This window comes from Vanellus vanellus (genome assembly GCF_965231255.1).
Source record: "Vanellus vanellus genome assembly, chromosome: 1".
In the NCBI taxonomy this organism is placed as follows: Eukaryota; Metazoa; Chordata; class Aves; order Charadriiformes; family Charadriidae; genus Vanellus; species Vanellus vanellus.
Genome location: NC_138905.1, coordinates 199,906,354 through 199,923,197, shown reverse-complemented (window position 1 = coordinate 199,923,197; position 16,844 = coordinate 199,906,354).

Here is a 16,844-nt window from a genome sequence, read left to right as displayed (position 1 = left end):
ACCTTTATGAGCTGTTAACCTTAACGAGGGTAATAACTAAGTGATAAGTCTATGCATGTTCTTTTGCAGAAGTGAGTGCCTGAAAGCTGCTTGATATTTCACATGTGGCAGAGATGAACTCATGAGCAGCATTAACATGAAATAGCTCCAACGCAGCTGGGTCAGGAATAAATCTGCAGACAGCAACATCCAGTACAGCCTCGCTAACCTCAGCATACACTGACTGGTTGTAGGAGGAAAGATGAACCAGAGACGCTGACAGTTACTTCAGTAAAAATTACCCCTGGGTGGTTAAAACCCTTTGCATAAAATGCCAGCCATTTGCAATTCATATAAACAACCAACTCTGAGGCATATTATTAACAATATCCATATGCTGTTCCACATTGTCACAAGGACTCCTTGCTTAATAAGGGTCAGGTAGTCATAGATGTTGGCATCATTTTAGTAATGCCCATTTTATTTCTATTTGCTTGCATGGGTTAACAGATTTTAAAGATCCGCTATAGCATTTGTGACAGGCATTGTGATGTGTTATTAGGATGGAAATAAAACCCCAAACCAATCAGACTTTGCATTCCATGTGTGCTTCGATGAGCTCTGCTGGATTTTTTAGACACATATAAAGGCAGTTTTTGTTTTTGTATTTACACAGTTCTTGATTTCCACCAAACTCATGAGTTTTATATCCTAGACAAGATCTAATTTACCCTTTAAGAAGGAGGAAAATATGAATATTCCCAAATTCTAGTTAGGAACCTGGCATGGGAAGAATAAGCAACAGCACAGCTAGCACTGTTTCTCTACGAGCCGCTCTTCAGCGTTTCAGTTGGCTTGTCAGCCCCAACCCGTCCTCCCTGCTCTTACCCAGCTGTACGAGGGGTTCCTGGCCCCAGGGCACCCCATAAGCAACGGGGTGACACAGACGCCTCCAGGGAAGGTGCGTGGTGCTGCATCGCAAGGCTGCGTTTCTCCCCCAGGAGTCGGGGTGCATCCTGTGCCTGCACCCCTGGCACCACAGTGCAGGTGCCATTCTGAAGCTGCTGAGCCCCCATTCTTCCCTCACCCAAACTTGAAAGGTGGGTGGCTGAACACCTGCCCTTTCCCACCTGGGTCTGGGTGTCTAGTCGGCTGTCTTCTCTGAAAGGCTGTCTTTCTTGCAAGGAACTTTTGGGTTAATTTCCAGTGTTATGTGAGATGATGAGCAGTATAATCCATGGTAGATCCTGCTGTTTGATGGGCTTTCTACTACGTGTAGTTAAATAAGTTTACTCTATGTAATTAAATGAGTTAAATAGTTTAAAACATCTTGTTAACTTTCTTTCCAGTTCATGTCGTGGCACTTGGAAGGCACAACGTTACGCATGTGGAGGTCAGCTTAAAACCGATGAGAAATTGGAGTAACTGTGAAAATGACACAAAGAAAATCAGCCCTGTTATACATTTGTGTGCCTGATCCCCTTGAGAGACCGTGTAATGTTGCTGACACATCCCTAGGATTTTCTAAGCACAAGTTGTCCTGACCTCCCTCGTAAATCTTGAAGCCTCTGTTCTCTTCAAGGTGCTCCCACGAGCCGGATACGCCTCACTCCATCAGTACAAGAGCTGCTTTCCTGCACTGCGGCCATCTGTTTCCTAATGATTATGTCTAGCCTGGGTTAATCTGCTCTTTTAGGGTACATCACAATGGGAAAACCACAGCAAGGACCCAGGCTGCTCAAAGATGGTTTCTTGGCTACTGTAGCTGATGGCCAGGCCCACGAAGTCAGGGCTAGCTGCCTGCTGGGAGACCTTGAGAGCTGGGCTTGAAGCTCCTTTTGCATTCTATGCTGCAGGGACCTGCACTAATTTAGTTGTGCTAGAAGAGAAGAAATTGCTTTCCCCCTTCCTCAGTTTGCAGATCCAGACGTTTCGGTGCTCTGAAACACAACACCCCCCTTTTTCTGAGTATAAGGGGAAAATGCTATCTAGGTGCCCAATTTGCTTTTACTCAGAGGTCCTTTTTTACTACCTGTTGATAAATCACGATGGGATGGAGATGTATGTTGTTGCTCGCCTGCTCAGGTGATCCCCTCTCCCCATGGGGTAAATAGCACGGCTAGCAGTGGTGCTTTATCCTCATGCTGTCTTCCGAGGTTGTCTTTAAAACCACCCACTTTACAAGCAGCTGAGAAGCAGCTCGTCCCCTCGCCGTAATCTGCGTAGCACCGGGCAAGCAGGGCCAGCAGGGGCTGCAGAGTCATGCCTTAAATTAACATGATCTGCTTTCAAATAAAACCTCACCAAACTGAAGCTCATAAACTAAAGAAAGTTCTTTTAATGTCAAAATAGAGTTTGCTTTTGGGAAAATCTCATCCAAGAAGAAGAGGGTGAATTGGCCAAGCTTTGGGCAGGGCCAGGTCAGCACGTGCAGGCAAAGATGTGGGTCCCTACACAGCCAGCAGAGACCATCTCCTCCTGTCTTTGTGTCCTGGCTCCAGGGCTCTGGGGTGAGTCACACAGTTCGTAGCCACAGCTCTGGGTATTCCTGGATACTACAGCTCTGTTAACTACACTTCCAGCTTTTATAGATTTGATTTGAATCACTTTTCCTTTAAGTTAAGAGAAAACATAGGATTCATCCCCCAGATCCCTCCAGATTTGTGTGACGGAGCGATCTGCAGCTGAACTGCCCAGCCCAAGCTCCTTCCACCGCTCAATGAGGAGAAACAACTGCTTTTGGTGTGTGGTTTGTCAGGTCAATGTAGCTATCTGCTCCAGGGTGGGTGAATCCCACACCATGGGCCTGTTAAAGCAGCTTTGGATGACCAGCTCTGACGTGCATGTCCCGGTGGGACTGGAGGAACCCTACCCACTGTGTAACATACAGACGGAGTTGTAAAGGCAGCTTCTGGTTTGAATTCTCACGGACTGAATCTGCTTAATATTTCCTGGTAAGCTCTGTTCAATCCACATCTTTCTTTGGTAACACTGCAAAGGTGTTTGGGTTTGTTTCGGGTTTTTTTTTGGTTTTTTTTTTTTTTTTAGATTGTCTCCACTCCATCGTGAACTGTTTGGTGAAATATTGGATTCAGATGTTTAAAAAGCCTCACGTAACTGCCTCCTTAATTGTACTGTTGACTTATGATGTTTTATTTTTCCATGTTCTTATTTCTGACACTGAGAATGCCTAAGCAATCCTCTTTTTACAGAAAAAAAACCCTTTAAGATTCTTTTTGACATTTTTTTTTTTCATGCAGATCATTTCTGTGGAGATTCTTAGAGTTTAGTCCTGTAAATAAATTAAACAAACCACATCATCTTATTTGCAGTATATTATATCGTATTCTTGCCTTTTTTTTTTTAAATCTAAAAATACCCGCTTCTGGAGTATAGCACAGTGCACAGTTCATGGAAGAACTGAAATACATCAGTAATACACCCTGCGCTTCCCAATTGCCCTGGCATTTCAGCTACCAACCCAAGGGGGTGTTGAACCCCCCTTTCCTAACTGCAATGTGCAGGTTTAATAAAACATTTGGGATTATTTTGGAGAAGGCTGAGCAGAATTTGGTGCGCAGAGAGTTTTTCAAGCAAGAAGCATTCAAGTATGATGATCCAAACCCATTTGCGTATTTTCTTTTTTTAATAGAGAGGCCTTTTGTGCCCTACACAATGCTACCTTCCATCGGTGCTATTTATTCTGGACACTTTTGCTCTCTCTCCAAGGTGATCCTTGCCTTTTACTTGTTGAGTTTTAGTCCATCTCTTCCTCTGAAAGAGGAATACAGCAAAGTACACGAGACAACTTTTAAGAGAGCTTTTGCTACATCTAGTGGCAGAACCTTTGAAGTACCTGAAAAAGAAGGCAGTTTAGCAAGAAGCCAATCTCCCTTTAAAATTCTTGTTGTAATGAAACCCGATGTGCTTTCATATCTGTGTGTGTTTACTTTCGTCTTTCATTGCAAAGCTCTAATATTATTGCCTGGAACGGCTTTTCTCCATTCTGGCCGCCATCTGAGACAGTAGTGGTCTGGACTAGCTAAGAATTTAACTCAGACTGAATTATTACTGGATGCAGAGAAAGGTAGATGATGGAGTGGAAGGGATGGGGGAACAATCCCAGACCCCCCTCCAGCTGTCATCCTTCCTGGTGCAGCACCTGTATCATCCAGGAGTAATGAAAATCCACCCAAATTGCTGGAGGTTTTGCACCAACCCTGCCCGGCACTTGGACAACTGCCTTCAGGCCACCGCGGGTGGTGGTGTGTCCCTCAAGGGGGAAGTGGGGAAGAACATGAACATGGCTCCATGCTTACAGTGAGGATGTTTGTTCAGGAGGTGGATGCCTGGATTTCCGTGTTTCCTTCCTTTTTGTTGGGCAAAGTGAGGAGCACGCATAGCAGGGACTGAAAGCCACCTGGGGCTTGCTGGGGGAGTGAAGATGTAGGGTGAAATCCCATGAAGCTGGGATGTGGATTGGTCTTAGCCGAATGCTCGCAGGTGAGAAGCTGTAGTAACACCAGCTACTCTGTACCAACATGAGAGCAGTCTGTTTTCTGCTCACAGCCAGTAGAAAAGTTTTGCTTAATTCCAGTGGGAATTGGATGCAGCCTTGGCAGAACAACACATCCTCCTGATCCCCATCTGGATGGGGGCAGGCTTGGTGGCTACTGCCCACGTAGCAATAAGACCTGTGAACAAGGAGACTGGGATGACTATGGTTATATTGACAGTGATGCAAATGAGAGCTGATCACAAAACTACTAAAAAAAATCAGCACCGATGTTTGAAGACTTGCTGATGCAGATTTAAAAATCTGGATAAAGATCACATGATTTTTGAAGTGGAGCATTTGTATAAAAAAAGTGATATCAGACCGTATTAACATGGGTTTTTTTTCTGGAGAAGGAATAGAGCCTTACACTCATCACCGGGTCTTTATGGTGGGAAGGCAAGGAGGAGAACCTTCTTACCCAGCTTTACTCCAGAGCTGTGGCAACCAGCTCCTTTTTTCCGCTTGCTTAGGACTGGCTGAGGAGAGGAAAGGAGAAATTCCATATATTTCACTTGCTCCTGGAGTACAAGGTGGCTGACCAGCCACAGCCACAACAGCAGAGGGTGGGCTGGCAGCCTGGCTGCATTTGATCCAGTATGTGGTTTGCTTCTCCTGCCTGGGTCTTAATGTTGGTGGCCTGCTTGATGTTCCCTTACAGCATCCTCCTTGGCCTGTGGAGGCTGGAGGACTTCACCCTCATCAGGGAAAAAACAGGGGAGACCGAAAGAAAGCGGGGAGGGATACTTGTGAAAACGGAGGATAAGGCAGCACCAAACGTGGAGCTGGGGTGTGCAGACAGGTTTCTTCTCAGGCACTGTGGTCTGGGTGTCTTGGTGGTAGACACTCCCCATGTGTGGCATAGCAGTGATTGCTCTTTGCTGGAAGAAGGCTCCCTTCATAGTTATAGAAATAAACAGGCACTTTTAGAGCACAGCATCCTACAGAAGGCCAAAAAATAGGTTGCTGCCCCTGAAGGGAGCCTGGAGTGACAACTCAGCCACCGTCATTGGTTGAAGACCAGTGAGAGGACTTCCACCCATTCTGCATTACAGTAATGGGAAGATCCTGCTGTGTGAGCAGTATCCACCTGCACAAGCAAAATTACCAGAGCTTTAAAAACATGATGGTGAATCTGGTAGCAAATATTGCAATAGCAGTTTGAAAGGTGTACACAGAATGAGGAAGGAAAAATCTAAGACCCTGGAAAACAGTTTAGCCTGCAGTGTCAGAAATAAGCTAAGACACAAAAGCATACTGGGCATACACCAGTCACACCTTTGGGCTTTTACAGTCATGTATGCAAGAACACTAGAAACTGCTCCAGGAGGATGAATTGTGCATTAGCTGGGAGATGGTATAGATGAGGAGGCGTTTCCATCTCAAGGTGTTACTTGCTCTTGTGAAATAGCAGAAAAATAACAAACAATTTCACCTTCAAGAGTTGGTACTTGAAATATTGTTTGAGTTCAAAAAAATCCTTGATGGAAGGAATATCCATCCCTGTTATTTACTGATGTCAAACCACAGGAGCAGAAAAAGATCTGCAACTTTCTTGAGCTAGAGGTTATGATTTGAGAAGATAAGGTTTCTAGTATTAGGAATTATTTGTACATGACAAGCTTGATCTGTTCCCATAATATAAGGTGGGCATCACTCCATCACTTTCAGAGCTGTTCGATCAGCCCCTTGCTGGGCAGCCTCTCTCACGCCTGGAGTTCACTCTCAGGGACAGAGATTGTCCAGAGATAACACACTGTCAAAGTACTCTAAGGAACATTACAATTTTTTTTTTAGAAGCAAACATAAAAGAGCTCAATAGCTCTCACAAACAAAAAAATGTTTTGAAAGGAAAACAAACAAAATGGGGAGTTAAAAAGCATGATTTTCCCCCCCCATTTATTTCGAGCCTGCTTCTTTCAGGTATGTAAAAATTGGCACCGGCTGCATTTTTTTAATGATGACTTGTGCTTCATTTCTGTGCATGAAATAGAAGGAGCAAACGTGTCTCTCTTCAAAATGGGACCTATTCTTGCTTCCCAAATGTAATTCACCATTTAAAAAAAAGTCACTCTATTCCATGTCTCTCTGCCCTGTGCTGTGGCTGATGGCGACATGTGGAAAAAGATAACTGGTTTCTCAAGTCTCCTGATTAGCACAGAAGGTTAAACACGTCTGGCTTATGAAGGCTTCCCAGCTTCTTCCCTGAGCGGCACGAGTGGCTTCCTGACCTCCTTGCAATTCCCACTCTCTGTGCATCACTGCTGGCCGGTGGGAGCTCCAGCCCAGAGCAGCAGGCAGCACTTCTCACCACCGCATGCTCCAAACCTCAAAGCAAGCCTGGAGAACCTGGAAGTAAAAACACAGCTGGCTGAGCAAGAAGAAAGGAGAAACTTCAGGGCAAGGATAAACCTTTTGTTCACTTGTTCCCGCACTCACAAGTTGCAAATTCTTGGCTGGATGGATGCTGGGACTCTTCTGTGCTAGCCAAGGGATTTACTTGGTGTTCAGGGGATGATAAGGAAAACTCTTGGTTTTACTCAAAACTTTGTTCACTTGCTTCATTGGCCATTTGTACGTAAATGGCCTTTATCAGAAAGGCATAGGCGTAAGAAAAAATGAAATAATAGCAGTTTGTGGGGTGGTAGGAGGTGGAGTTATTCAGATTTCCTTTCTAAAGGTTAGGAAACTACAAGTAGAAAATAAGAGAATACAGAGATTATGTGTTTTTCAGTTACATTAAGTCCTGTAAAAAATAAAACAGATGCAGAAGAGGGATAGTATCCATTCATTGCATCTCTGCCTTCAGTGCTTTTTGCTAGATATAAGTTCATCTACTGTTTAAGACTTAATATAGAATATGAAAATGATGTATTTTTAAATTAAAATACACACTTAGGTAATTTTTACATTCCCTTTGGCCTTTAAGCTGCCTTCATCCTCTGATATCTAACAGGACAGTCTCGGACCCAGTCCCCCAGATCCAGAAGATCACTTCTTGTCCAGCTGTACCTTCCTAGGGACAGACTGACACCTGTTCAGACTGTGAATTCTGGCATTTCCTAGCTTCTGACCATTTGATGTTTCAACCTGAGCCATCTTTCTAGCGTAAACTTTCCTACATGTAACATGAGATAACTTTTATGAGTGTCACTCTCCCCCAAAGACATATATAAGACCAACCACTATATATAGTGCACACGAGACCACAGGGACTGACTCAGCACAAGTCCAGGAGGAGTTGGGCTCAGTTCCAGGCTGAGGACTGGCATTTCCCAAGTTACATGTGTTCTTCATGCCCACAAGGCAGAGCATCACCTCCCGTCTCAGCCAGTTGGCATTTTCACCTACTGGTTCTGCATGTAGCAACAGAGCGGCATGGCCCCATCTGGCTGTCTTCTGGGCAGTGTCATCATCTGGAGATGCTGTCCTGGACGCAGCGAAGATGATCGCTCTAAGGAAATCGTAAGGAACTGGTATCTCTAGGGAACAGATTAAGAGAGAAGTCTGTCTCTGCTGCTGTTTAAATTGCATAACCCATATGGTTAATCTGCCTTTTTTAATATGAAGGGATTTTTTGGGGAATTAGGTCTGCCAATGTTTTTGCCTCATTAACAATGTTACTTAGCTCAGAGCTCAGGTTATTATTAGCAATTTTATATTCTAAGTTGGTAGTTTTCTTGACTGTTATTATTAACATTTTTATTTTGAAATCCTTTGAGATAATCGGAGACGCAGGGAAAGGCATCTGGCGTTCCCTTATATCCCTTGAGGGAGGTTCTGGATTGCTCATTTATATTTTAATTGCTATTTTATAGCTGTGTGTTTCTAGATGGCTTCTTACAGACCTATTCCCATATCATGAAGTCATTCTTATAGACAATCCAGACACAGTGGTCCAGCACAGCCCAGGTCTGCTCAAAGGTTTAGTACTGTGATTAAGAGATGGAGAAATAACACAGGCATTTATACATATGCAAAGCCTTAATAGTTAAACGGGCTTTTCCAGGAGCAGTAGCACTAAGAAAGGCTGCTTTCCTTGGGAGAAGCTTCTTCACAGCAAACCTCAGGTCTCCTCCCAGCTCCCACATCACGCTGCCTCCATTGCAGCCTTCCTCTAACTCCTGCCCATGGGGCAGCAGGCGCTGGGAACGGTGTGGAGCAACTCCTCTGCAGATTGCCCAGCTGGTGGGCATGTTGCCTTGGCTGGTGGCTGCTGCCTCTGGAGAGGGATCAGGCTTGAATTACACAGGCATTTCCCTACCTGTGGGCACTGACTTGTCTTTCCAGTTCCCACTCACTGACTGTCACTAAGTCCATGAGATTTAGACCTTTGAGCTCTCTATATCCCTGTCAGGTTTGACTCAAATAGGCTGAAGGTATCAAATCGTCTTATGGAGGCTGCAATGCACCTGCAGTCGATTGTACAAACTCTGGTTTCCTTCATCAGCGAAGGGGAAGAGGCAATTCTAGATTCCCTCCCCATGTCCTGTTTCCTTGCCCATGTACCAGAACCACTTGATCCAGTGACCATCTTTCAGATGGCTGCAATTCAGGGAAGCGACCTCGATGAAATGCATGAAATTCCACCGAGCTCTTCCTCCCTGTGATTTGACTTTTTCCCCAGCCTGATTGCATGCATGGGAACAAAGAGGAATTTGTCAGCATGAAGAAATGTATTGCAGAGTTAGTGCTTGGAACATAAAAAGGGCCAGTTGGTGGAATAAAGGTCTGCCATACCAGTTTGCTACTAATTATTTCTCAAGGTATCAGTTCGAATCAACATCAAAAGTTTTCAGATGGCATTTCACGTCTTTTGGATCCATCTGTTCCCCATGCTCCAGGAATTGATTTCTGTGGTTTGAGCCTCCATTTTTTTCCTACAATGACAGATTTTCTTCCTTCTGGTGTGGGGCCTCTCCCTTCCAAGCTGTCTTTCTGACAGGGAAACAAATATCAGAAGGAATGCTGGTGTTTTGTCTTCAATGTCCAGACCATTGAAAATGAGCCAAACACTCTCTACCCGCTTCCTTTCATTTCTCAGTTCTTTTGATTTTTACCCCTTCTCCTTAATTGGCCTATGCCAGTCCTGCTGGCTCCAAAGAGTTGTTGAGAACCGAAGCTGTGTGGCAGCCCCAAAGCACTGTGACGAGATTGTGAAGTGGTTTCCAGAACTGAAACAGCAGCAGCTACTTCAGATCAGGAGCTACATTGGCTGAGGAAGAGGAGGGATTATTTTGTGCCTCCACAGCAGCTCCGGCAAGTTTGACTTTCTGGTGTAAAACTGTCCAGAGCTGATACAACAACTAAACCCCACCTCTGCAGCGGCTTTATCCATCAGCACAATGTCCAGACAGTGACCCTGTAGAAACACTTCTTAGCCTTCTAGAAATACTGCCAGGGAAAATTTACATCCGAGAGATGTATTTGGTATCAGTGAACTGAACTTGATTGTGCTGATATATAGCGGCTAAGCACTTGCCCAGAAAGGTGATAGTTTTATTTGTTGGCTAGATAGAAAAAACAAAGACATAATATTTTGTATGTGTGGTTAAGTATGAACAGTGGGGACGTTGAACAGAATTATTACTTTTTAAATGAAAAGTGGAAGGTTAAATTATTATTCTTCAAATAACAAAGCAGAAGGCTCATTTATGATGCAATGTATCTTCGATAAAATGATAGCAGGTGCTAGAAAAAAATGTAGCTTAATATATCAACAAGAGTAGTTAAGGAATGCTTAGAAACGAGTACGCAAGGAGCAGAGAACAGGATCTAAAAGGTGTGATGGAGTCTAAAAGTAATTTGTTGAACCTCCTCCCTGGGTGGTGTTTCTGGATGCTCCACCAGCTGCCTCCTGCCAGGTACCTTCAGGCACACAAGATGGCCCTGCATTGAGCACCAAGAAGGGTTTGACCCCCCTGTCCTCACATAGCTGCCACTGTGTGGGAATTGGCACGGGAAGAGATGCAGGCACCTGCATGGGCATGTTGGCACCATCCCTTTGCCTCCGAGGGTTCCCAAAGCGTTTGTTTGGGACTGGCAGATGTGGGACAAGACCTACAGAGACCCACAGTCTTGGGGAGCGGTGGCTGGAGGGCTGGTGGGCCTCCACATGTCAGCTGAGCCCCTGGAGACCCCCTGGTCTATCATAGGAGTTCAGAGGACAGGTCAGCTGGAGATACTTGCCTACACGCTGAACCTCCCAGCTGACTCCCTGTACTGGGCTTGGCTGGGAAGCAGTTAATGTTCTCCCCATAGCAGCCCATACAGTGCTGAGTTTTGGATTTGTGACTAAAACAGCCCTGATAACACACCAGTGTTTTGGCTGTTGCTGAGCAGCGCTTACACAATGTTGAGTTTTTCTTTTTTTCCCGCTCTGCCTCACCAGGGAGTAGGCTGGATGTTGGCAAGAAACTGGGAGGGGGCACAGCTGGGACAGCTGAGCCAGGCTGACCAAAGGGTTATTTCATGCCATATGATGTTGTGTGCTGCAGTAAAAGCTCAAGGAAAGGAGGAGGAAAAGGGAATATTCATAGTTATAGCATGTGCCTCCCCAAGTAACCTTCACATGTGCTGAGGCCCTGCTTTCCAGGAGAGGGTAAAACATCTGCTGCCAAAGGGACAAAGTGAACAAATTCATCTTTTGGCTTTGCTTGAGTGTGCAGTTCTTTCTTCACCTACTAAGCTGCCTTTATCTCAATCCGTGAGTCTTCTCATCTTCCTCTTAGTTTATCCCTGTCATGCAGGAGAGAGGAGAGTGATCAGATGTGTATGTGCTTGGCTGCTAGCTGGGGTCAACCCACCACAACCTCACTCCCTGTCCTTGGAAACAATTTCAGTGAAGATGGTCAGGAACTCAGTCTCACAAAAGTAATGCGTGTTCTTGGGCTCCAGCTGAATCCCCAGTTAACAATGTGGTATTAGAGACCACATACGGGCAATAAGTCATTTCTGCTTCATTTCACCTGACCTAGCAATGTTTTCTTGGCAACTGTCCTCAAGGGGGACACAACAGAAGACACTGAAATTGAACTGCTACGTGGTTTTGTTGTTCCTTTTTCTTCTTGCCTTTATAGCCGTATTTTCAGAATAAAAGATTTGTTATTGATCACCAGAGCACTTCTCCTCATCTAAGCTGGTCATTCCCAGCTGCTCCAGTGCTGCAGGACACAGGGCACTGAGGAAGGCACCTGAGGTCCACATGCTACAATATGGTCTGGTGACAAGATTTCCACCCGCCACACCACAATATGCCATTGCCCAGTCATGGGACCAGCCATGCATGAACATGGTACAAGAACAATCTGGATAATGTGTTCATGTCTAATGTCCACAGCTCAAGAAAGATGCTGAATAATCTGTGTATTCAGAGAAAATGCCACAAGAATTAACTGATCACAGCAAGAAAACATAAAGTTACTGCCTAAGGCTCTGTGGAACAGGTTAGTTAGAAAGCAGAAGATGATCTAACACCCAAACAGACATCTAAAATCTGTCCCAAAGTGCCTCTCTCTTGCCTTTGGTTATAAAGGGTGTCAGACAAGTCCCTCAGAGACAGATGGCGTATTGAGATCACCTAAATTCAGAAGAGATGTCTGACCAGTGATATGAAAAGCATCAATCAAAGGGGGCCAGGCAGGTTATCAGCATCTAAGGTGCCCTGGAAGACTTTCCCCATAACCTATGTTCACGCTGTATTTGGTCAGGTTTTACTGAGTAGCTAGATGTTCTCTGGAGCTCCAGTGATGTGGCAGAGGATGGCTTGCTCTGCCCATTTTAACCCATTCAATTCATTGCAAACTTGGTTGTTAGAGAAAATACAGAAACCCAGAAAAAAGCAGAAGGAAAAGAGCTCGTCTAAAGCCACAAGAAAGAGAAGATGCAAAGTAGAAGCCAAAGGGAAAGAAAGTGGAAAAGATCTAGCCTAAAATCAAATGGAAAAAAAAAACCTGGCTAGAAAGTGTAATTAATTCTGGCTAGAAAGAGAAAAGGAAATGAAAAATGAAACAAAGAGCAGAATTAGCATGAGAGAGGGAGAGAGAAGAAAGGTGCTGAAAAGAAAGATGCTGGGGAGAAAGAAGCCCTGTAAATTAACTGACATGCAGCAATATATGCTGCAGAGAAATCCTTTCAGCAGGCTCAGAGAATCTGTCTCCATTAAAGTTTCATAGTGAAGGCTCAGTGGGATTTTCAATATTTAAAAAGTGTTTCTGAAGGTAGCCAAGGGGAGATGCACTGGTAACTCTTGAAAGGCTAACGCATTAAATTTTATTATGTCTTCAAATAGCATGGGGCAGTGTCTAACTCTCGGTTGCTTTAAGAGAGCACTCATGTCTTGCTGTGTTCCCTCCTCTCATTAAAATGTCCTTGTCTGGGGTGTTTTACATCCTCTGCTTTTCTCCCTAATGATCACTGGTGAAAATAAGATGGGTGCAGGAGGGTTGAAGGCAGAAGCTAGGAACTGTGGGGCTGCTGGTCCACCACCCCCCTGCACTGGGGTAAGACCCTCATGCCCTGCAGAGAGGCAGAAGTGGAAAGACAAGGTCAAGGCAAAGGGTTTTACCATGTGGCCCCTTATGCAGAGAAGAATGAACACTGTTTTCATTTGTGCAGACAGAAACGACAGATGCTATCCTGGTGACCGGTAGGTGGTAGCTTCAACTGCCTTGGCATGGGACACAAAGTCCTGGGGCAGGGACAGTTTGTCCTTTCTTGAAGTCCTGTCTAATGAGGGGGAGAGAAAGCCCAAAGGGAAAACAACTCACAAACGCAAAAACTATTCCAGGCAGGGCCATCCCACTTTTGTATAGCTGTGGCTCTGAGAAAGAAGGAGTGAATGTCTGCTTTGAACACGAGAAGAGGAGCAGCAGCATGGCAGAGGGACAGGTCTCAGCATGGAGGTACAATCCTGCTCCAGAAACCACGTCCAGCTCCTCTCCCCTGCTTGATAGCAGCTGTTGAACTCTCTCCTTCCTGCACTCAGAGTACCAGGCCAGCAAAATAACTACCTGAAAGTTATAAAATAACACAATTTAGTCTCATGGCACACTCTTCCTTTTAATCCTCAACTTTTAGGGGCTCCCGCGATGCTGTACACCCTCCGCACCCAGCCCCTTGGGCACGTTTCAGGACAGCGTATGCTTTTAGGGCTTATAACACTAAAAAAAAAAAAAAAAAAAAAAAAAAAAATCCCAGCGAGAAAGGTGGCAGCGTGTTTCCTTCGCAGGGGAATGTTCCCGGGTGCCAGGCGGGATGTCCCCCGCCGGGTGGCAGCATCGCCCCGCCGGCCGCCTGCGCTGCCCGGGGACCGGCCGAGCCGGTGGCTGCCGCGGGCTGCTGGCGTTAGAGGTCTCTTCGTTGCCATGGCTTTCGGTTTATGACACTTGCATTTCTTTTGTGCCATCCTGTACATCCGTAACTCTAAACAAACTTTCTAGAAATAACATCGTGTGTCTCACGGCCCTCGTCTAAACAGTATAAATCTCTCTTACTGCCTCACGTCGTAGAGTCTGCTGTGCTGCAAAGCATTCAGTAGAAGGATCCGACTCCAAAAGCTTTTACGCTGGCTAGCATTTACATGAGTTATTCCCTTTTTACAGTAAAAGCATTTGGCCCAAGATTAAGACATCTACATTTAGGCATTCTCCTGCACAAGAAGCGTGTAACACACCTATCACCAACAGAGCTCTTGTCAATGCAGCCCACTGAGCTTGGCTAGTGATTCGGAGGACTTTCCTGGTAGCCTTGGGCTTGGCAGCACTGATCCCCTGATCCCCTGTAAGGGGAGCTTAGAGGCTGGGCGTGCGTGTACTAACCTACAGGCAGGCTCTTAAATTTAGGGGGTTTCACTGAAAATTGAACTGCTCCTCCTGTGTAGCTACTTCAGACAGTTTTCTCATCCGTTCACATCCAAGCAGGGCAGGGTTGTAACACAGCATGGTCCCACCGGGCTGGCATCGAATCAAAGGTGAACACCATTCAGCCAGTTTCTCCACAAATTTAGAAAACGAATGACTATTCAGGTTCAGCCCCAAACTCCATCTGCCTCCTGCCTCTAGCAGATATTGTCAGTGGCAGGTGCCGAGGGCAGACTAAGGATGGACGAGCGTCTGCAATACGCCTCTCACCCAGCCCCTTGTTATATTTTCAGTTCAAAGGCTTTCCCTTGGCTTGTCTGCTTGGTACCCCTCAGCAGAGCCCTCTTCCAAGTATCTGTCCATGTAATGAAGACGCAGGTCAGGCTGTGTGATGGGGAGGAAGATGTGGTACCGGGTACTTTCTCAGCATGACTTGTCAGGCCCAAATGTGAAAGAAACCAAGTTTCTCCCCTTGACTGCACAAGGAAAATAAGGTGTCAGCTCAGATGCAGAGGTCTCCATTCAACACGTATAAAACCAGGCAGGATGAATCCCATCCTCAGTGAGTCATGGGCTCAAGAAAGGCACCTCCACCTGGTGGCCACTCTGTTTTGTGCTGCATGGTTCTCTAACTGCTGCTCATAGACAATTTTTAGTAATACATATTTTTCAGTGAGAAGGTATGCAAAATGTTATCTGTTATCTGATCACAGGTAACCATGAATGTCAAGAAAATAATAAAAGCAGTAAGTAATTGTTCTTAGAAATTGTGATTCGGTGCTTGCTTGATAATTTCATTCTCACAATGATAGAAATTCAAGCAAGATATCGGACAAAACTTGAACTGTGGCAGTAAAGAGCACTGAATGTGCTTCAGGCTTTTTTCATCATAAGCCCCCTTTGAGTCACAGCGACCAAACCTAAAACCTGTTCTTCTTTTCATTACTTTGATGTGCAATTCTTTTTAGTATCTGTGAAAACAGTTTTGGGATATTTTAGATCCTTTTCCCTGCCAAAGAAACAAGCAGAGGCATCCTTCCAAACCAAGTGGCACATAGCGAGGGTCTGCTGCAAGAAGGCTTTATTTGTCTCCCAGCCGACTGCCCTGCTCCAGGTTTCCTAATCCAATGCCAGGGATACAGAGACAGGAAGAAATGGCCCAAGAAACCCGTTATTATGAGGGAAGGACAGACTGCCATGCTCTCCTGCAGCTCCCTTTCTCCTTTGGGTCTCAGCTCACCCCGTGCTGTCCCCATGGGGTGGTGGCACATTTAGCTCGTGGGCAACAGAAGCAAAGGGACATCTGGGCTCTCTCTTGCTACAGAGCTCAGCACAGACATGATGAAACCATGGCCAAAGTCTGACAGCTTCAGTTCCCAAATGAGTAATGCTCCTTAAAAGTAGAGGCCAAGACAGGATAACGTAAAATTGTTTGTTGTCTGCCCCAACAGCGGGGCAAGGCCATCCTTTCTCTCTGATAAACTGAATGGTTTTGACCCAGATTAAAACCGCTGGTTTGAATTTAGAGGTAAATATTGTAATATCAGCCTTGTGCCAAGGCTCACAAACGACTTGTGGCAGCAGCGATGCAGCGTTTCACAAGGCTGGGTGGGCCAGATGAGGCTGCAGCATCTGGGCACCATGGTCAGACAGATGCTCACCTCCACTCCACATCTGGAGGGGCCCCAGGGGTTGGGGACAGTATAAACTCTAATGGAGCCGCATTGCCAGTGGCAGGAATAGAGCTAATTCCAGGTACTTGAGAGTTTACAGCCCCGACAGTGGATTTAATTATCACTTTACTGGGCTTTAAGTGAGCTGTAAGACTAATCTAAATTTAACTCATATTATAGGGTCGGCAGTCTCTTTACAAGCTTCCTCAACAGACAAGTGTCAAATTAGGGCTATATCAATAGATAAAGGGAAAAAAATAAAGCCATTGATGGCCATAGATTTCCCAGCTGATATCTTTATACTCTGCTATAAAAGCCTATCACCCTTCATTTAAAGAAAGTGAAAATTGTTGACATCTCTTTCAAATGCTAATCATTAGGAAGCAACTTGAACTAAACATAATTAGAATCAAATAACGTGCACCTTTTATTGAGGAGTAACAACACTCAGTATCTTTTGCTATTTAAGCTTCCAGATAATCTGAGCCATTAGTTTGGGACCAGAATGCTGGAGCCCCTCCAGCCGTTTCAAAACTGCACCATCGCTGGTGCCACCAGGACCCAGCGCTGTGGCTGAGCGCTTGGTTTATTGTGGAAAATGCAATGCTTTGCTTGGGGGCAAGTGCTTTCCAGGGCAGAGAGGGCTCTGCTCTCGCCACCTGCCCGGTGCCAGGGCATCCCACGACTGCTGGGGCCTCACCCCTGGGCGCAGTGGAGCCACCTGGCCGCCGCGGAAGACCTTTGTGCGCCATAAAGGGGTGGACTTTGGCCAAACCC